We start from the raw sequence: 22,692 nt of genomic DNA on the forward strand, positions 1-22,692 counted from the left end.
CTTATTTACTGGCATTAGAAGATGCTTCAGGCTCATCTTGCGTATTTCCTGAAAATCAGCCATTTCTCCAAGTATCCCTGGTTCCTTTTACTGGAGAATGGTATTAGAAATCAAGTTTTGGCTGCTAGATATAATTGTTCCTACTGGGGTGTCATTGCTTGTAGAACCTCTCAGCTGATAGACAGGAGATAGATGTATGTATACTAATCCATGCATATCCACATATCTATATATATTTCTATATGTAACCATTTGTATGTCTATTAAGCTAAACACAAATTTATACTGATGTGTCCAACTTGAATCCATTATCCAATGGATAATTCTAGCTTCCTCCCCTTGTTTCACTATAACTCCTACTCCAACAATGAGAATCCTGGCCACTCATTTACCCAATTCTTCAATTCCAGTATATATGTATAGTGATATCACAATGGTTAACCTCTACTCCATGGGAAACAACTTCACAGACTAGAGGATAGTGCTTGTGTATATCTTCTCGTGCCTTTAGTTTTGCAGATTCCATTCATTTCCAAAGTTACTTATGAGGTAGGAGATCAACAAGACTTTTCACAACCCTCCTTATCTAAACAGGATTTACAAAGAAGCCAGCCCAAACCAATTAGTACCAAGATGGCCACGAAAGCAACCTCTAGTTACCCTCACTGCTTATTTGCATTGGCATGTCACTCCCACCAGTGCCATGACAGTTTACAAATGCTGCCATGGCAACGACCCAGCAGTTACCCTATATGATTCTGGGAACTCCCCGCCCCTTTCCCAGAAAGTTTGTGAATAACCCACCCCTTATTTAGCATATAATTGAGTGTGGGTATAAATAGAGCTAGCCAGCAATCCAGGAGTGCTACTCTGGGCCACTCTGCCTATAAGATAACCCTGTTCTGTCTATGGAGCAGCCATTTAGCTGTACAACGTTGCTCTAATAAACTTGCTTTCTTCACTGTTGGCTCCCTCTTGAAATCTTTCCTAAGTGAAGCCAAGAACCCTCCCAGGCTGAGCCCCAGTTTTGGGGTCTGCCTGCATTACTTAGGTCAGCACTTTTCTCCCACCCTGCATTCAGTGAGGTTGTTGCATACATTTATAATACAGTTGCATTGTTTCATCACATTCTGCTTTCCACCCTGAAATCCCCTGACCTCCTAAATGACTTTAGAAACTTTGCACATGTTAAGATTCCTCTGTGCTGTAAAGTTCTATAGGTTTTGATAAATGCATAGAGTTGCCAATTCACTATTAGAGTATTATATATAGTTGCTGTATATACCTTCATCATCCTAAAAAAATCCCCTCTGCTTTACCTAGTCACTTCTCCCTCCTTCTTCTGGAGCCCCTGGCAACAACTGATCTTTTTACTGTCTCTATAATTTTGCCTTTTATAGAATGTCATATAGTTGGAAGCATACAGGATATAGCCTTTTCAGACTGACATCTTTTACTTAGTAATATGCATTTAAGATTCATCTATGTCGGCCGGGCGCGGTGGCTGATGCCTGTAATCCCAGCACTTTGGGAGGCTGAGGCGGGTGGATCATGAGGTCAGGAGATCGAGACCATCCTGGCTAACATGGTGAAACCCGGTCTCTACTAAAAATACAAAAAAATTAGCTGGGCGTGGTGTCGGGTGCCTGCAGTCCCAGCTACTCAGGAGGCTGAGGCAGGAGAATGGCCAGAACCCAGGAGGCAGAGCTTGCAGTGAAGCAAGATCGTGCCACTGCACTCCAGCCTGGGTGAAAGAGCGAGACTCCGTGTCAAAAAAAAAAAAAAAAAAAAAAGAGATTCATTTATGTCTTTCCATGAGAACTGCAGAACTCAGCCAGGCACAGTGGCTCATGCTTATAATCCCAGCACTTTGGGAGGCCGAGGTGGGCGGATCACCTGAGGTCAGGAGTTCGAACCAGCCTGACCGACATGGTGAAACCCTGTCTCTACTAAACTACAAAAATTAGCTGAGCGTGGTGGCAGACACCTGTAATCCCAGCTATTCGGGAGGCTGAGGCAAAAGAATCGCTTGAACCCTGGAGGTGGAGGTTGCAGTGAGCTAAGATCATGCCATTGCACTCCAGCCTGGGCAACAGAGCAAGACTCCAACTGAAAAGAAAAGAAAAAAGGTAAGGGGAGGGGAGGGGAGGGGAGGGGAAGGGAGGGGAGGGGATTGCAGAACTCTTGGCATATAACAACCCATCTAAACCCCTGCATTAAGAGATTTGACCATAAGAACATATCCTTAGAATGACCTCAGACCTTGTTAAAATGCCTGTCTGAGAAAACTCAAGCTGCCTGGAGAACTTACTGTCTATTTTAGCCAATATCTCATGATAAGCCTCTGACCTCCCTTTCTTAAAGCATTTACTAGAAACAGCTTACAACTGCAAATATGTATCTCTTATAACTCAGAAGCGTTTCTCTCAAGGACCTGAGAGCCATTCCTTTGAAATGTAATCATCAGGAACATTTCATGATGTTAGGGCCTCTGTCTCCCACTCTTTGAGGGAGGGTAGAACAAACACAGCTGGCCTAATTGCACTGACCAACACTTTGTAATTTTTCACTTCTCTGATTCTACAGAGGCCCGCTCTCCTTGCTCCCTCATTCTCCCTTTAAAACATCCAAATCACCTCTGCACAGATCAGAATGGAGCTCAGCTCTTTCCCCTGCTGTCAATAGTTACTGAATAAAATCTGTTTTCACTGCTCTAATGTCTGGCTGTGTTTATCATCAACAATAGTGCATTTCCTTTTATTGCTGAAGAATATTCCATTTTACGGATGTACTGTAGTTTACCCATTCACCAATCAAAGGACATCTTGGTTGCTTCCAGTATTTAGCTATTATGAATAAAGCTGCTATAAACATTCACGTGCAGGATTTTGTGTGGAGGTAAGTTTCAGATCAGTTGCATAATTACCTATGAGTGTGATTGCTGGCTGGAAGGTATGGTAAGCTATATATATAGTAAGCTTGTAAGAAACTGCCAAACTGTATTCCAAAGTGACTGTACCATTTTGCATTCCCACTAACAATGAATCAGTTGCTTACTTAGCATTTGGTAGTGTCGGTTTTTTGGATTTTAGCTATTAGAATAAGTGTGTAGTGATTGCTCATTGTTGTTTTAATTTGTGATTCCCTAAAAACAAATGAGGTTGGCCGGGCACGGTGGCTCACACCTGTAATCCCAGCACTTTGGAAGACTGAGGTGGGTGGATCACCTGAGATCAGGTGTTCATGACCAGCCTGACCAATATGGTGAAACCCCATCTCTACTAAAAATACAAAAATTAGATGGGTGTGGTGTCGGGTACCTGCAGTCCCAGCTGAGGCTGAGACAGGAGAATTGCTTGAACCCAGGGGGCAGAGGTTCCAGTGAGCTGAGATCGCACCACTGCACTCCAGCCTGGGGGACAGAGCGAGACTCCATCTCAAAAAAAAAAAAAAAATGAGGTTAAGAATTATTATGTGCCTATCTGCTATCTGTATATATTCTTTGGTGAGATATCTGTTCAGATCTTTGTCCATTATTAAATGGGTTGTTTGTTTTCTTACTGTTGAATTTTAAGAGTTATTTGTATATTTTTTGATATAAGTCCTTTACCAGAAATGTAATTTGCAATTATTTCTTCTCAGTCTGTGGCTTCTCTTTTTATTCTCTTAGTAGTGTCTTTGGTATAGCAGTAGGTGTTACTTTTAATAAAGTCCAACTTGGGCAGGGCCCGGTGGCTTACGCCTGTAATTTCAGCACTTTAGGAGGCCAAGGCAGGCGGATCACGAGGTCAAGAGGTCAAGACCATCCTGGCCAACATGGTGAAACCTCGTCTCTACTAAAAATACAAAAATTAGCTGGGCATGATGGCGCATGCCTGTAGTCCTAGCTACTCGGGAGGCTGAGGCAGGAGAATCACTTGAACCCAGGAGGCAGAGGCAGAGGTTGCAGTGAGTCGAGCTCGCACCACTGCACTCCAGCCTGTCAACAGAGCAAGACTCCATCTCAATAAATAAATGAAAGAAAGTCCAATTTTTTTTTCTTTCATGAATCATGCTTTTAATGTTGTATCTAAAAACTCATCGCCCAACCCAAGGTCACGTTGATTTTCTCTTATATTTTCCTCTACACATTTTATAGTTTTATGTTTTGCATTTAGGTCTATGATTTTTTTTTTTTTTTGAGATAGGGTCTCACTCTGTCACCCAGGCTGGAGTGCAGTGGTGCGATCTTGGCTCACTGCAACCTCCACCTTCTGGACTCCAGCAAGCCTCCCACCTCAGCCTCCTGAGTAGCTGGGACCAGAGGTGCATGCATTTTTGTATTTTTAGTAGAGGTGGGGTTTCACCATATTGGCCAGGCTGGTCTCGAACTCCTGGACTCAAGCGATCCACCTGCCTTAGTCTTCTCAAAATGCTGGGATTATGGGCATGAGCCACTGTGCCAGGCCCTGTGATTCATTTTGAGTTAATTTTTTGGAAGATGTAAGGTCTGTGTGTAGGTTTTTTGTTGTTGTTGTTTTTTCATATAAAGTACAATTTTTCTTTTTCTTTTTTTTTCTTTTTTTTTTTTGAGACGGAGTCTCGCTCTGTTGCCCAGGCTGGAGTGCAGTGGCACGATCTCAGCTCACTGCAAGCTCAGCCTCCCATGTTCATGCTATTCTCCTGCTTCGGCCTCCCCAGTAGCTGGGACTACAGGTACCCGCCACCACGCCCAGCTAATTTTTTGTATTTTTTAGTAGAGATGGGGTTTCACCATGTTAGCCAGGATGGTCTCCATCTCCTGACCTTGTGATCCACCCGCCTCGGCCTCCCAAAGTGCTGGGATTACAGGCGTGAGCCACCATGCCTGGCCAGTTGACTGTATTTTTTTCTAATATTTAGAAATTAGAGGAGCTCATTTTGTTGCCCAGGCTGGTCTTGAACTCCTGGCCTCAAGCAATCCTCCTGCCTCAGCCTCCCAAAATGCTGGGATTACAGAAGTGAGCCACCATGCCCAGTCTTGACTATATTTTTGTAGATCTGTTTCTGGGCTCTGTATTCTTTCCCATTGATCTATTCATTTTTTATGTCAATACCACACTGTCTTGATTACTATAACTTTATAGCAAGCCTTGAAATCAGCTAGTGTAAGTTCTCTGACTTTGCTCTTCTTCAGTATTGTGCTAGCTACTCTAGGTTTTTTGCCTTTCCATGGAAGTTTTAGAATCAGTTTGCTAATATCTACAAAATACCTTGCTGGGATTTTATTAGCATTGTGTTGAACCAATAGATCAAATTGGGAAGAACTGACATCTTAACAATATTGAGTCTTACAACCTATGAAGACAGAATATCTCCCCATTTATCTAGATCTTCTTTGATTTCTTTCATCAGGGTGTTTTCCACATACAGATCTTATACATATTTTGTTAGGCTTATTCCTAAGTATTTCTTTTTAAAGGTGATGTTATACTATATATACCTATACATATGCGCCGGGCACAGTGGCTCACACCTGTAATCCCAGCACTTTGGGAGGCCGAGGCAGGCAGGTCACTTGAGGTCAGGAGTTCAAGGCCAGCCTGGCCAACATGGTGAAACCCTGTCTCTACCCAAAATACAAAAACTAGCCAGGCATAGTGGCAGGTGCCTGTAATCCCAGCTATGTGAGAGGCTGAGGCAGAAGAATCGCTTGAACCTGGAAGGTAGAGGCTGCTGTAAGCCGAGATTGCACTACTGCACTCCAGCCTGGGCAACAGAGCAAGACTCTGTCTCAAATAAATAAATAAATAAATAAATAAATAAATAACACATATATACATATATACTCTATAATTATACACTATTGGTATATAAGAATGCAACTACTGGGCGTGGTGGCTCATGCCTGTAATCCTAGCACTTTGGGAGGCTGAGGCAGATGGATCATGAGGTCAGGAGTTCACAACCAGCCTGGCTAACATGGTGAAACCCTGTCTCTACTAAAAATACAAAAGTTAGCTGTGCATGGTGGCGGGCGCCTATAATCCCAGCTACTTGGGAGGCTGAGGCAGAAGAGTCGCTTGAACCCAGGAGGCGGAGGTTGCAATGAGCTGAGATGGCACCACTGCACTCCAGCCTGGGCGACACAGCGAGACTTTGTCTCAAAAAAAAGAATAATGCGGGCCAGGTGCAGTGGCTCACGCCTGTAATCCCAGCACTTTGGGAGGCTGAGGTGTGCAGATCACGAGGTCAGGAGATCGAGACCATCCTGGCCAACACGGTGAAACCTCGTCTCTACTAAAAATACAAAAAAATTAGCTGGACGTGGTGGTGGGCGCCTGTAGTCCCAGGTACTCAGGAGGCTGAGGCAGGAGAATAGGGTGAACCCGCGACGCAGAGCTTGCAGTGAACCGAGATGGCGCCACTGCACTCCAGCCTGGGCAACACAGCAAGACTCTGTTTCAAAAAAAAAAAAAAGGGAAGAATGCAACTGACTTTCATATATTAACCTTGTATTCTGTAACTTTTCTATACTGGCTTCCAGCTAGTTGGACTGAGGAAAAGAAAAAAGGGACAAAGATCATATGCCAGATGTGTTTTAAGCAACATTCTCAGAAGCTGCCACTAGATACTTTAACTTACAACCCATTGGCCACACTGGAAAATGTAGTCTATATTCTAGTAGCCATGTGCCCAGCTATTACTATGAAAAAGGGGAAACAGTCAGTTTCTGCCACAAGGAGTTAATACTACCTAGTTCTTTAGTGGGCATCCATGGGTCTCTCTTTGCTTCCTGTCCTACATACCATACTGCAGAGTATATTTTTGTACTTTCTCATGTTCTATTCCCCAACACATCCTGCACTTTCCCACCTTTGCTGTAGTTCAGGGTTTGGCAAACTGTGACCCACAGCTCAAACTTCGCCTGCCACCTGTTTTTGGAATACAGCCACACTCATTCATTTAGAATTCGCTATTAATGTTGTCAAAGTCAAAATAAAAATGCAGAAACAAATATCTGAAATTAAACTGTTTTATTTGTGAAGAAAGAACTGCAATTTGGGGCATACACACAGCCTGGGTGGTCTTTGGTATGTCCAAAGAACAGGGAGGAAGTTGGAGTTTTTTTTTTAAAGGAGAAACGTATTGCTCTTTGAGAAAGTTCATTGGCACCAGTAAGGTTCTGGGGAACTGCTGGGAAGCTGTGGTTGGTGAGCAACAGTGGTGGGTAAAGTTAGTCCTAGAGTTATGGCAAGTTAGTTCAGTAGTTATAGATACAACTGTTATCAAGTTACAACAGGCAGTTTCTGCAACCAGACTTGCAAAGAATTATATTTCCGGAACAATGTTATGTGTCCAGAATGCTTCCCCACCACCACCACCACCAGCACCACCACCACGCTGCCACAGACACTGCCTGGCCTACAAAACTCAAAACACTTTATCTCTGGCCACTTACACAGAGGGTTTGCCAAGCCTTGAGCCTAGCTGCTCCCCACAGCCCTTCTAACTCCATCTTTCACACAGATTAACAGGATTAATTTTATTTAAAAAGACTGAGGAGAAAGCCTGGATATCCACACTAGGGCATGGTCAAGTAAACTATGATGCCGCTATATAAAGCTGCCATTTAAAAAGTTGTTAAGAAAAACATTGGTTAAAATGTCAAATTCTTCATACTATTTGGTGATTTCAATTTAGGGTGTTAATAAACAACAGCCCCTTTCCCTTTCACAATGTGGAATGAATTGAGAAACAGAGACAGGCAGACAGATGGAGAGGAGGGTGATTAGAGAAAGTGGTTTTAGACACCCGCCCCACTAGTCTTACTAATTCAGCACTCCTGGATTAGAGAACATGTCTGGTCTACCAGATGTCTGAGGGCAGAAAGCACTCCCCACCCAAGTGAATGGTCTGAGTATGCGTGGTTCCTTTACATACCCCCCCTCCATCAGATGCTCCGTTCTTCTCTCTTAGGAAGACACTGCAAGAAGGATCAGCCTCCCATCTTTCTGGGGAAAACCTGCATTAGAACCTCATCAAGCAGCCTGTACAGCCTGAGCTCACATTCGTAACAAAGTAAGTATTTGTGGATATAAAAAAAGATGAAGGATATATACACCTTTATCAACAGTGGTTATTTCTGGATGGTAGGAATTCCAGGAGATTTTTGTTTTGATTTGTTTACCAGTATTTTACTCAAGTTGCTGTAAGGAATTGATGCTGCTTCTGTCAGGGGGTGGGAGAAGTTATTAAAAAAAAAAAAAACAACAACAACCAAACAACCCCCAACCAACCTTCAAAACCAACTGTCACAGCCTCCTGGAGGCCTTCATGGATTTCTCCTCTCACTCCCTGTATTAGTATGTTTTCACACTGCTGATAAAGACATACCTGAGGCTGAGTAATTTACAAAAGAAAGAATTTTATTGGACTTACAGTTCCACGTGGCTGGGGAGGCCTCATAATCATGGTGGAAGGTGAAAGGCACCTCTCACATGGCGGCAGACAAGAGAAAGAATGAGAGCCAAGTGAAACAGCTTTCCCCTTACCATCAGATCTCGTGAGACTTATTCACTACCAGGAGAACAGTATGGGGGAAACTGCCCTCGTGATTCAATTATCTCCTACCAGGTCCCTCCACAACATGTGGGAATTATGGGAGTACAATTCAAGATGAGATTTGGGTGGGGACACAGACCCAAAACATATCACTCCCTTTTCCTATGTCTCCTCTGTCTCACCCTCAATTTCCCTTCCTGCTGTTTTTTCTGTCTCCATGGCTGATTAGAAATCTCTTTTGGCTGTAAGAGAGTTAGTAATAGGAAGAAGTGGGGTTTTAAGAGCAGAGTCCCTGCATTCAAGTTCTGGCCTCACTACTTGGCCCTTTGCTGTTAAATGCAATAGCACTTACCCTCCCTGCCACCTAGCACCTTGTACAGTGCCTGGCACAGTGTAGCCGCTCGAGCAATGGCCTGAACTGAGAGAAGTGGTGAGGAGCAAGGAAGACAAGAAAGCTATGGCTGTGACAGTGTTTTGTAGACTTTGGGAATAAAGATTCATTTCTATCATCTCCCACCCCTACAGTGAGCGGCAGGGCTGGCTCACTCCTGGAGTCTCCAGCTGGTAGGTATCCTGCAGGTGTCTGAAGGTGGATTTGCCTAACAAATTATCCTCCTCATTTATACTGGCCCATGGTCAGGGTTTCAGGTGTTGCCTGCAGAGAAGCCCCCCAGATGCAGCACCTTGCTCCAGAAGTCATCTGCTTGGCCCGGTGGGGGGACCAGGCTGCTCCCTCTGGGCCCCACTTCTTCTGCCTGGGTCTCAGCAGAGGCTTCTGTCCATGGCCTGGTGCTGTGTGTGTGACATCCCAGCCCACCTCAGCAGGATGCTAGAATTCTTTAACCCCTCCCGGAGAACTGAAAAGAACATTTGCTGAGCACTGTCAGATGCCTTCCCTTAAGGGACAAGGGGTTTCTCTATTTGCCCTACAAAGAAACCGAAGCTCATGGAGGTTATGTGATTTTGTGAAGGTCACACAGCCAGAGCCAGAGCTCAGAATGGGATCTCTCAGCTCTCAGCTTAGGGCTATTTATAAGACTAAGCCACTTCTCTTTGGGATGGAGAAAGATGTTTGTAGCTTGAAGTGAACAAGGTGGAACTCTCATTCCATCACACCTTTTGGGAGTGAATGAGGCAGGCAAGTTGCTGGGGGAGGGTGGCAGGCTCCCCAGACTGGGAGGGAAGTCAAGAGTCAGAGTGGTGAGTGTTTCTTCAAGCGTTTACCAAAGAGCCAGCCATTTGCTAGGCACAGGGGGAGCTAGAGGCAAGCTGGTTAGAAATGTGGTTAAGAACAACTGCTTTGTGAGAAGACAGAGCTGTGTTTCAGTCCCCTCTTGCTGTGTGATTTTGGGCAAGTGACTCAATCTCTCTGAGCCTCAGTTTTCACCTCTATAGAGTAGAAATTATAGCACCTACCTCATGAGGTAAACCTCTTGGGAGAAAAGCTGGCACAGGGCAAGCTGCCGTGAATGGTAGCTGTTAGTTATTTGTATTACTGTTATGCCCAGTAGGGGAGACATTAACTGACCAACAATTACCACACATTGTGATGTGTGCCACGGCTGAGGGAAGAATCATGGAGACAGTGATGGCTAATTTGATATGTCAACTTGACTAGGCTAACAGATGCCCAGATTGCTGGTAAAACATTTCTGGTGTGTCTGTTTCCAGACGAGATCAGCATTTAAAGCAGTAGACTGAGTAAAGAAATCTGCCCTCACCAGTGCAGGTTAAGTATCTTTCAATCTGCTGAGGCTCTAATAGAACCAAAAGGTGGAGGAAGGGCAAATTTGCTGCCTGTGCTTGAGCTGGGACACCCACCTTTCCTTGCCCTCTGATGTCAGAGCTCCTGGTACCGGAACTTAACACTACTGACTTTCCTGGACCCTCAGTTTGCAGATGGAGGATTATGGAACTTCTCAGCCTTCACAATTGTGGAGCTAATCCCTCACAATAAATCTCTTCCTGTACATCTACATAAACTCTATTGGTTCTGTTTCTCTTGGAACCTTGACTAATACAGGGACACAGAAGAGGAAAGGGGGAGACGGGACTCATGAGCCAAGCCTTGAGGAGCAGTTGCCTTCTCCAGGTATAGAAGTGGATAGGAGTCCCGCCACACATGCTTGCATCTGCACATCCTCAGGTTCCTGTCATTGGGTGGGTGGGACAAATGGTCCTGTGACATCTGCCTGGGCTCGAGCTCAGCTCAGACCACTCAGAGGAGTTACTGCCCAGAGTTCTTGTGAGAATTCCAAGGCTGAAGGCACTGTCTCCTTCCAACAGAGATGAGCCCTTTCCAAACACTTAGGGCTTGGGTCTCAAGATGATCTCAAGAGCCTTCTCTTTATCTTCTTTCCTTCCTCCTGCTCCTTTTCTTCCTTCTGAAAGGGGCCCAAGAATCCCATAGACAGTTGTTCTTGGATAAACATAGAAATTAACCATTGTGCTGTTAAAGATTGAAACTTACATTTGTTTTATCTGAGTTCCTTCCTCAGGAAAGGACCTTCAGGCCTCTCACAAAAAGTATCAAAGAACTGAAACCAGGTGACTGCACTAGGTGCCTGACCCCTCATTCACCATGATTTCTTCCTTGCCCCTCCCAAGTTCCTGTTTTCTTACACATTGTTACATCTCTTGCCTGCTATACCAACCCCTGGTTTTAGTCAGTCAGGAAAATAGATTTGAGACTGAGTTTCCATCTCCTCAGCCGTAGCACCTGATTAAAGGCTTCTTCCTAGGCAATACTTGTCTCAGTGATTGATTTCTGTGCAGCAAGCAGCAGGACCTAGACCAAACCCCTGGTATTTTGGTAACACTTCCTTCTTCCCTCTCCCCTCCTCTTTTCTTCCTTCCTCCCCTCTTCTCTCTCTCCCTCCTTCCCTCTCTCCTTCCCTCCCTCCCTTTATTTCCTCCCTCCCTTCCTGTATTTGTCATAAATGTCAACAACCCCCACTTATTTATTGCCAGAAACTGTTGAACCCTCCTAAAGAAGTGAACTATATTGGTAGATCCGACAACTCTAGAAAGGAATTACCAGGCCCAAAGGAAATCACAACCCGGAGATTCCATAACATTTATGGCAAGGAGTGTCCTGGTGTCCAGTCACTAAATGCTTCCATTCTGGGTTTAAACAAAGATATGGAATACACAGTCCAGACATTTCTGAAAACAGTACTGCCTCTCTGATGCCATGGAACATGGATCCAGTGATGTACTGCATCCTTGGAAACTTTTATTATGGAAATTTTGATATATACCCAGTTAGACAGTAATATAGCAAATCACCCAGCTTCCACTGTTACCAACATTAGCCAATCTTGCTTCGTCTCTCCCTCTTCCACATTTTTCTGCCGCTCAAGTGCTTCAAAACAAATCCCAGACACAAGTAATCACTTCAGCCCACATTGCCAATGGATAACTTTGTTTTGAGAGGAAGTCTCACTCTATCACCTAGGCTGGAGTGCAGTGGCACAATCTCGGCTCACTGCAACCTCTGCCTGCCAGGTTCAAGTGATTCTCGTGCCTCAGCCTCCCCATAACTGGAACCACAGGCGTGCTCCACCACGCCTGGCTAATTTTTGTATTTTTAGTAGAAACGGGGTTTCACCATGTTGGCCAGGCTGGTCTTGAACTCCTGACCTAAGGTGATCTGCCCACCTTGGCCTCTCAAAGTGCTGGGATTATAGGCATGACCCACCACGCCCAGCCTGTTTTTTACATACCACCATGCCATTTTCATACCTAACAAAAATAAAAATAATTCCTTAAATAACTCAATGCCCTGTATTCAAAGTGTTCAGACTGTGTCAAAGATGTCTATTTGCAATTTGTTTGTAAGATGAGTATTCACAAAATTTCCTGAATTTCCCCCTCCTTCCTGTCCCTGGCCCATCTCAGCCCCAGGCAGGACAGAGGACTGTCTGCCTCCTGTCTCTGTTTTAGAGTAGCCTTGGCCCCACTCGAGTCAGGCCTCCTATAGTGCAGCTCTTGTCTGAGTGTTCCTGCTCAAACCTCTCCAGGGATTCTCCAGGATTTCTCTCAACAAGGAAGCTCCCAAACTTCATTCATTCACATACCACTTCCAGAACTTTTGCCACATCTATAACCACCTGTATTATTTATTACGTATTTTAATATTTAAGGTTTTTGTTTGTTTGTTTTGAGACAGAGTCTCACTCTATCACCCAGGCTGGAGTGCAGTGGTGTGATCTCGGCTCGCTGCAACCTCCACCTCCCAGATTCAAGTGATTCTCCTGCTCAGCCTCCCGAGTAGCTGGGATTACAAGCATGCACCACCATGCCCAGCTAATGTTTGTATTTTTACTAGAGACAGGGTTTTACCATGTTGGCCAAGCTGGTCTCGAACTCCTGACCTCAGGTAATCCACCTGCCTCGGCCTCCCAAAGTGCTGGGATTACAGGCGTGACCCACTGCACCCAGGAATATTTAAGGTTTTAATATTACATTATAACTTTTTAACTCACGTCTTTAAAAAATTTATTTTCTTTTTTAATAATAATAATTACTATTTTATCTTCAACTTTTATTTTAAGTTCAGGGGTACATGTGCAGGATGTGCAGGTCTGTTACATAAGTAAACGTGTGCCATAGTGGTTTGCTGCACAGATCATCCCGTCACCTAGGTATTAAGCCCAGCATCCATTAGCTATTCTTCCTGATGCTCTCCCTCCCCCTAAAAACAAGCAAAATAATTTATTTTTAAAGGAAACTTTATGTTACTACCCAAGACAGAAACCCAGTATTATCTGCTGTAAATTGAAAATAACTATTAAAAAAGATAAAATACCAGGAAAGTGGAACAAGGTTATTATTGGTTATTATTACATTCTAATCAGATACCATTGTCTGCTGAAAATTAGAGTGTGTCTCCACAGAGATACATTCTAATACTTTATTAAAAGTGAGCATGGGCTCAAAATGGGCAAGGCGTGTTAAAAACACATTAACAGTACACAGAGACTTTCCCCTAGATGTAACAGTCACCAATATGCAGTTTAAGTGAGCTAAGTTAATATAACAACCCAATAAGGTAGGTACAATTGCTATCTCTATTTTATGGATGAGGAAACCAGAGCTCAGAGAGGTTAAGTAACTTTCTTGAGGTCAAACAGCTGGTAAGTCACAGTCAGGATCCAAATCCATGCTGTCTGGTTCCAGAGTCATAAACATCATGTTATTCTTAATCAGAATGGCCCAGACACATTGAAAATGGAAATTGTTTCTGATTATGTGATTCAGTATTATTGGTACTAGCTATGATTATCTCCTGAACCACCAGGAATTAGAGGGGCTGACTTGGAGACACCCACTCCTATGGAGTAACCTCTAAGTTCCTTTCATAACCAACTCCTCTCTCCTCAGCTTCCCATCTCAGCTGGGACTACAGGTACACGCCACCACTCCAAGCTAATGTTTTTTGAATTTTTTGTAGAGGCAGGGTCTTGCTGTGTTGCCCAGGATGGTCTTGAACTCTTGGCCAGAATCAATTCTTTTGCCTTGGCCTCCCAAAGTGTAGGGATTACAGGTGTGAGCCCCTGCACCCTGCCCCAGCCTCATTTTATTACCCCTCCACTCTCACCTCCCGCTCCAGAAGGTGGAGCCTTTTTAACTTGTTTAACCACGGGTGGCTCCTGTTGAGAGGAGACAGCGTGCTGGCAGCCCTCGCTAGCTCTCGGCCTTAGCGCCCACTCTGGCCGCGCTTGAGGAGCCCTTCTGCCCGCCGCTGCACTGTGGGAGCCCTTTCCTGGGATGGCCGGGGCCGGAGCCGGCTCCCTCAGCCTGCGGGGAGGTGTGGAGAGAGAGGCACGGGCAGGAACTGGGGCTGAGCGCAGCGCTTGCGGGCCAGCTAGAGTTCCAGGTGGGCGTGGGCTTGGCGGCCCCGCACTTGGAGCGGCCCCGCCGGCCCGGGCAGTGAGGGGCTTAGCACCCGGTCCAGCAGCTGTGGAGGGTGCGCCGGGTCCCCCAGCAGTGCCGGCCCACCGGCGCTGCGCTCGATTTCTCGCTGGGCCTTAGCTGCCTCCCCAAGGGGCAGGGCTCGGGACCTGCAGTGCGGCAAGCCTGAGCCTCACCGCGCCCCACTGCCCTGCCCTCCCTGCCCCCCAGCCCCCAGCCCCACCCCCAGCACTCCCTGCCCCCAGCCCCCAGCCCGCCCCCCGGCCTCCCCCCCGCCACCCAGCCCCACCCCGCACCTCCATGGGCTCCTGCCTGGCGGAGCGTCCCCAAGCGCTGCCCCCTGCTCCACGGCACCGGGTCCCATCGACCACTCAAGGGCTGAGGAGTGCGGGCGCACAGTGCAGGACTGGCAGGCAGCTCCACCTGCGGCCCCCGGTGCGGGATCCACTGGGTGAAGCCAGCTGGGCTCCTGAGTCTAGTGGGGACTTGGAGAACCTTTATGTCTAGCTAAGGGATTGTGACTACACCAATCAGCACTCTGTATCGAGCTAATCTAGTGCGGACGTGGAGAACTTTTGTGTCTAGCTCAGGGATTGTAAATGCACCAATCAGCACCCTGTCAAAACGGACCAATCGGCTCTCTGTAAAATAACCAATCAGCAGGATGTGGGTGGGGCCAGATAAGAGAATAAAACAAGGCTGATGGAGCCAGCAGTGGTCACTCGCTCCAGTCCTCTTCCAAGCAAGCTGTGGAAGTTTTGTTGTTTTGGTCTTTGGGTCCATGTTGTCTTTATGTAGTTGTAACACTCACCACAAAGGTCTGCAGCCTCACTCCTGAGGCCAGCATAGACCACGAACCCACCGGGAGGAACGAACAACTCCAGACGCGTCGCCTTAAGAGCTATAACACCGCAAACGTCTGCAGCTTCATTCCTGAGCCAGCGAGACAATGTACCCACCAGAAGGAAGAAACTCCGGACACGCCGCCTTTAAGAACTGTAACACCGTGAGGGTCTGCGGCTTCATTCTTGAAGTCAGTGAGACCAAGAACCCACCAATTCCGGACACACTGTGGTCTCTGGCTGAGGGACAATAATGGTCCTTAGTGTTCCATTCTGCTCTTGAGTCCGTAACTATGACACTTCCACAAGTTTTGCTTCCTGGACAAGCTATAAGGGGTGTGGAGACAGGAGCTGCACCATATTCCTCCCTAAAAGCTCCAGCTGTATGCTGGACACAAACTAGCCCCAGTAGGTCCTCAAGGTGAGATCAGGCCTTTGACCCTCCTTGCCTCTTTGTTAAGTCCAGTAGTGCTGGGTGGTGAATCAGCCCTAGTCATCCTGTTTTCCCGTCCCCTTGGAGACCACCTTCTGGGGCCCCTGCTCAGAGCAGTGGAGTTCAGAGGAGTCTTGCCCTTGCTGCTTTTGCCCTGTGAATGGAGAGCATATCTGTCTAGCCAGGCGTGTAGGGACCCAGGGCTCAGGTAAACTCCCATCTGATGGGTACATTACTTCATTTCTCTCTTCACTCTAACTCTCTAATCTGCAGGTAAAACAGACTCTAAGGACCTCAGAGCTCATACTTCACCGTAGAGAAGTGGACCAAAGCTCCTGACCTGCTACTTGCTCTCATCTCTTCTATGGATGCCACAGTCCCCTGGGAAAGAGGACATCTCCCGCCCTCACTGTGATTGTCCCCACTTGCTCTTCTCCAAGGAGAGCCTTTTCCCCCCTGCTGTCCTGGAGGCCAAGTTTTTATTTCTCTGACCTATTGACTACATCTGATGACTCTATTCCTTGCCCTATAAAAGCCAGTATCAGGGCTGACAGGAAGGCACTGAAAAAATTTGGTAACTGACCCCCCCAGCTTTTACCACTTAATCACTGTGACCTCAAGCAAGTTATTTAACCTCCCCGGCTTCAAGGTGTCCCACAAAACTCATTCTCTAGTAGCTGCTCCAGGGTCAGATCTTCCCTCACCTGGAGGAAAGTGTGTATTTTCTGGACATAGGGTCCTTTTTGGAGACTGGCCCTTCCCCAGGAGCAGACATCTCTCTCCTTTGTCTGGCTTCAGCAAGCTCAACTAGAGCTGTGGCTGTGTAGTGAGCATCCATTCAAGATGAGAGGGGAGGGAAAGGGAAGACCTCTCATTCCACAAGGTGGTCTGATCACTAGGCCAAGGGTCAGGAGATCTGGGTCCTGGTCCCACCTCTGCCCCTAAACTCCTTGTGCATTTGTGGGAAAAGTCCTTTTACCCTTTAGATCTGTTTTTTATGCATCTGCGAACTGTCCTCAAGAATGCCTGTTCAGCTGGCCTCTCAGAGTCCTGTGAACTAGACAAGAGAATGACTGTTCAGCATTGTCAAAGGGTGGCCCATAGACTGGAGAAAATATTTGCAAACCACATAGCTGACAAAAGGTTGCTCTCTGCTATATACAAATAACCCTTTTTTTTTGTTTTTTGAGACGGAGTCTCGCTGTGTCGCCCAGGCTGGAGTGCAGTGGCACAATCTCAGCTCACTGCAAGCTCCGCCTCCCGGGTTCACGCCATTCTCCTGCCTCAGCCTCCCGAGTAGCTGGGACTACAGGCGCCTGCCACCAGGCCTGGCTAATTTTTTGTATTTTTAGTAGAGACGGGGTTTCACCGTGTTAGCCAGGATGGTCTCGATCTCCTGACCTCGTGATCCGCCCGCCTTGGCCTCCCAAAGTGCTGGGATTACAGGCGTGAGCCACCGCCCCCGGCCCTGTATATGAATATTTATAGCAGTTTTATTCATAATAGACCCAAACTGGAAACAATCAGATGCCCCTCACTGGGTAAATGGCCAATGAAGACTTGCCTATCCACACCATAGAATCTGAACATCCACACTGCTCTGCAATAACAAGGAACAAGCTGGCTGGGCACAGTGGCTCATGCCTGTAATTCCAGCACTTTGGGAGACTGAAGTGGGAGGATTGCTTGAGCCCAGAAACTTAAGACCAGCATGAACAACATGACAAAACCCTCTTTCTACTAAAAATACCAAAAAATTTGCCGGGCGCAGGTGGCGTGCACCTGTAATCCCAGCTACTCAGTAGTCTAAGGTGGGAGAATCACTTGAACCCAGGAGGTGGAGGTTGCAGTGAGCAGAGATGGTGCCCACTGCATTCCAGCCTGGGCAACAGTGCAAGACCATGTCTCAAAAAGAAAGAGGCGGGGTGCAGTGGTTCACGCCTATAATCCCAGCACTTTGGGAGGCCGAGGCAGGCAGATGATGAGGTCAGGAGATCGAGACCATCCTGATTAACACGGTGAAACCCAGTCTCTACTAAAAACACAAAAAATTAGCTGGGCGTGGTGGTGGGTGCCTGTAGACCCAGCTACTCGGGAGGCTGAGGCAGGAGAATGGCGTGAACACAGGAGGTGAGGAGCTTGGAGTGAGCCGAGATTTTGCCATTGCACTCCAGCCTGGGCAACAGAGCGAGACTCCGTCTCGAAAAAAAAAAAAAAAAGTAATCAAACAGCCATTTTTCTTTAGGACCCAAAGCAACCATTTAGTGGACCTTCTTGTCTCTCTTCAAACAGATCTCCAGCGATGGTTTGTTTGTATTGCTGCTCTCCAGTGATTGTCAAACTGGGTTCTCTGGCACCCTTGGGCTCTTTGTTGGCACCCCAAGGGCTGCCTGCAAGGCCAAGGTGATGCTGGGCTGGTGTTGCCTTCGACAGCACATGGCTCCTACTTCAACCAGAAAAAAAAATCCACTTTGATCAGATAAGATTTCTTAAATTTTATTTGTCAAAAGGACTTTTCTGCTTAAAACAATAAGAAGATTGTTGAGTACAAATCAGAATGAGCTAGGATTGACTTTTTCTCTACTCCCTTTTAATTTTTTTTTAAATTTAACTTCAGGCCAGGCGCGGTGGCTCATGCTTGTAATCCCAGCACTTTAGGAGGCCAAGGGAGGTGGATTACTTGGGGTCAGGAGTTCAAGACCAGACTGGCCAACATGGTGATACCTTGTCTCTACTAAAAATACAAAAATTAGCCAGGCATGGTGGCAGGTGCCTGTAATCCCAGCTACTCAGGAGGCTGAGGCAGGAGAATTGCTTGATGGGAGGCAGAGGTTGCAGTGAGCCGAGATCGCGCCACTGCACTCCACCCTGGGCGATAGAGTGAGACTCTGTCTCAAAAAAAACAAAACAAAACTTAAATATTAAAATATGTAAACCCACCTCCCGGGTTTAACTTAAAATTAATTTTAACTTTAAATTTAACTTTAGTCCTTGCCTTTTAAAGTAGGCGCAGGGACACAGGCATCTGAGGGTTAGGAGAGCACTCAGGATAACCAGATCCAACTTTCTGCCTTCAGCGAAGGCAAGCTTTCATTATGCCCATTTTACAGGTGAAACAACTGAAGCCCGGAGGCCCAGGGTGAGTAAGGCTTAATCTAGTTTAGGAATCTTTTAAGCTCCATCTCAAATGGCATCAGCTACAGCCACTTTTCTCTAAGACCATAGATTGCAAGGATTCCAACGTGGACCAGAAGCTAACACTTCAAACATGGATTTAAGTGGCACATGCAGGAGCTTCCAAATCTGTGAGTTAACCTGGAGTTTCTCCATGAAGGGATAGAAAGAGTCCCAGGTTTCAAGTCAGGGAGACTCGAGTGAAAATCCTGACTCAGCCACTTCCCAGCCATGTGACCTTGAGCACATCATTTAACCTTTCTGAACCTCATTTTTCTCATCCATGAAATGGGCACAATACTCTCCAATTTAGAGTTCATTTAATAGATGCTTTAAGATGACTAAGACAGGTGCTGCCCTTACAGACATCTTTCTGGTGACTAAATAAAAATTCATGTAGCCGGGCACGGCAGCTCACACCTGTAATACCAACACTTCGGGAGGCTGAGGCGGGTGGATTATTTGAGGTCAGGAGTTCAAGACCAGCCTGGCCAACATGGTGAGACCCCGTCTCTACTAAAAATACAAAAATTAGCTGGGTGTGGTGGGTGCCTGTAATCCCAGCTACTTGGGAGGCTGAGGCAGGATAATCACTTGAACCCGGGAGACGGAGGCTGCAGTGAGCCGAAATCACGCACTGTACTTCAGCCTGGGCGACAGAGTGAGACTCTGTCTCAAAAAAATAAAATAAAAATTAAAATTAAAATTAAAAAAAACCTCATGTAAAGAACCAGGCTCCTGGGTGCTCATAGTAGGCAAACATTCTTTTCTCCATACACCTACAGGGCATCATTCTCAGACCTAGGAAGTCACTGGGGAGTTCCAATCAGCCTGAAGGATCCCACAGCCTCATCACAAGAACACCAAGGTATAGCAGGGGCTGACATGTGCCAGGCGCTGCCTTGACCACTTTATACAAATATTCTCACCATGGATAGGGGCTGTGTCTCCCCATTTTTATGGATGGGGAGACTGAGGCTGAGCTGTCTAACTTGTCTCCAGAACACCCATGCCTGCTGAGTCAGGCAGGCCCCCGCTTGCAGTTCTGGAATTCAGGGAAGCTGGATGCCATGCTCAGCTGCTGAGCTGGCTCCTCTGGGCTGTCAGCTGTGCTCACAGGACAGTAGGAGGTTGTCCTATGAATCACCCCCTACACACAGGGCAATGAGGTCACCTCAGGATGGAGCTGAGCTGGGGGCCTGCCTTACACTTCTGGCAGCTCTATCATGTCCCCTGAGATCTGCCCACAGCAAAGAGGTAGGAAACGCCCTGAGGTTCATCCATCCTGTACCAGGTACACACACAACCAGATGCTGTAGGAGGTGCAGAGAGGGAAACTAAGGCTCAGGGAGGGAAGTACCTGAACTTGGGAGTAGGAGGCAAACAGAAGGTAGTGAATAGTTTTTTTGGAGCACCTACTATGTGCCAGGCATTTAAACCTTTTTTTTTGAGACAGAGTCTCACTCTGTCGCCCAGGCTGAAGTGCAGTGGCGTGATCTTGGCTCACTGCAAGCTCTGCCTCTCAGGTTCACGCCATTCTCCTGCCTCAGCCTCCCGAGTAGCTGGGACTACAGGTGCCCGCCACCACGCCCGGCTAATTTTTTGTATTTTTAGTAGAGACAGGGGTTTCACTGTGTTAGCCAGGATGGTCTCGATATCCTGACCTCGTGATCCACCCACCTCGGCCTCCCAAAGAGCTGGGATTACAGGCGCGAGCCACCGCGCCCAGCCGCATTTAAACCTTTAAGTGGCAGGAAACATCACCTAGTCCAGTGGGGCTTGTTTAAATACAGATTCTAGGTCCCACTCCTGGAGTTTCTGATTCAGGCCCGGGATGGGGTCTGAGAATTTGCATTTCTAATAGGTTTCCAGGGAATGCTGTAGCAGCTGGTCCGGGGACTATATTTTGAAAATATCTAGTTCAACCTCCTTTCCTCTGCTTAATGGTGGTCCTTAATTTTCTTCTTACATACCTCCAGAGACAGAGAACTCTGTCTATTCGATCAGCCTATTTCATGTCTAGATAGGTCTTACTTTGAAGATATGAGTGTGTGCTTATGCTGAACTGAACACTCACTCTGTAGGCTCTCCCCTGTGGCCTCTGGACCACAATGGTCTCGTTAGAAAGGAGCAATTGGAGAAGGCAGACTTATAATTAGACCCGGGGTCCCCCTCACCCTCACAGTACTCCAGCCTCTGCCAGTTCTACCTCTAAATCAGCACCATCCAATATAGAAGTTCTGTAGCTACTGAAAACTTAAAATTTAAAAAAATTTTCAGTAACTATGTTAAAAATAGTAAAACGAAGCAGGTGAAACTAACTTTAATAATATATCCAGACCAGGTGCGGTGGCTCATGCCTATAATCCCAGCACTTTGGGAGCCCGGGGCTAGAGAATCGCTTGAGCCCGGGAGTTCAAGACCAGCCTGGGCAACACAGCAGACCCTTTCTCTACAAAAAATTTTAAAAAATAAAAGTTAGCTGGGCATGGTGGTGCACACCTGTAGTCCCAGCTACTGGGGAGGCTGAGGTAGGAGGATCACTCGAGCCCATTTCAAGGTTACCATGAGCTATGATTGTACCACTGTACTCCAGCCTGGGCAAGAGAACAAGATCCTGTCTCTACAAAATAATAATAATATATCCAAATATCATTTTAATAGATAATACAAAAATTATTAATGAGCTATTATATATATATATGTGTTGTATATATACATATATTTTTCATACCAAGTCTTTAAATCTAGTGTTATTTTACACTCACAGCACATTTCAATCCTGACCAGCCAAGTGTCAAGGGCTCCATAACCACATGTGGCTGGTGGCTACTGTTTGGACAGCGGAGCTGTAAACTTCCCACGACCCTGTCCCTAGTCCCCATCTCCCCTGCATGGCTCATGCTTACCCAGATGCTGGATCCTCACAGCTTCTCCACCAGTTCACAATGCAGCAGCCAAATCCTTATCTTTTTTCTTTTCTTTTTTTTTTTTTTGAGATGAGATCTCACTCTGTTGCCATGGTTGGAGTGCAGTGGTGTCATCTCTGCTTACTGAAACCTCCACTTCCCAGGCTCAAGTGATCCTCCCACCTCAGCCTCCTGAGTAGATGGGCCACAGGCATGCACCACCACACCCAGCTAATTTTTTGTATTTTCAGTAGAGATGGAGTTTCACCATGTTGGCCAGGCTGGTCTTGAACTCCTGGACTCAAGTGATTCACCTGCCTCAGCCTCCCAAAGTGCTGGGATTATAGGCGTGAGCCACGGCACCCAGGCAAAATTCTTATCTTAAAAGCAGGTTTGGTCATGTCCCTCTCAGGTGGCTCCCCATCCCTCTCAGGATGTCTGGCTGCTGAGGCCCTGCTTCTCTTGCTTCCTCCTCTCCCCTCTCCATCCCCAAGGCCCCCACTCTCTGGCTGTTCAGAATTATTTGCAGATCCGCCACACAATAGTGCTCCTCACCTCTAAGCCCTCACACATGGCTCCCTCTGCATGGAATATCCTTGGAACACTTCTTGGGCTAACCTTTCAGGTCACTCATTCATTCAACAAATGTATGGAGGGCCAGATGCAGTGGCTTACGCCTGTAATCCAGAGCTTTAGGGGGCCAAGGCCGGAGGATTGCTTGAGGCTAGGAGTTCAAGACCAGCCTAACATAGCAAGATCTTGTCTCTACAAAAAATACAAAAATCAGCCAGGCGTGGGGGTGCGTGCCTGTAGTCCCAGCTACTCAGCAGGCTGAGGTGAGAGGATGGCTTGAGCCCAGGAGTTTGAGGGTGCAGTGAGTGATGATCATGCCACT

This window comes from Pongo pygmaeus, chromosome 2 (genome assembly GCF_028885625.2).
Source record: "Pongo pygmaeus isolate AG05252 chromosome 2, NHGRI_mPonPyg2-v2.0_pri, whole genome shotgun sequence".
Taxonomy (NCBI): Eukaryota; Metazoa; Chordata; class Mammalia; order Primates; family Hominidae; genus Pongo; species Pongo pygmaeus.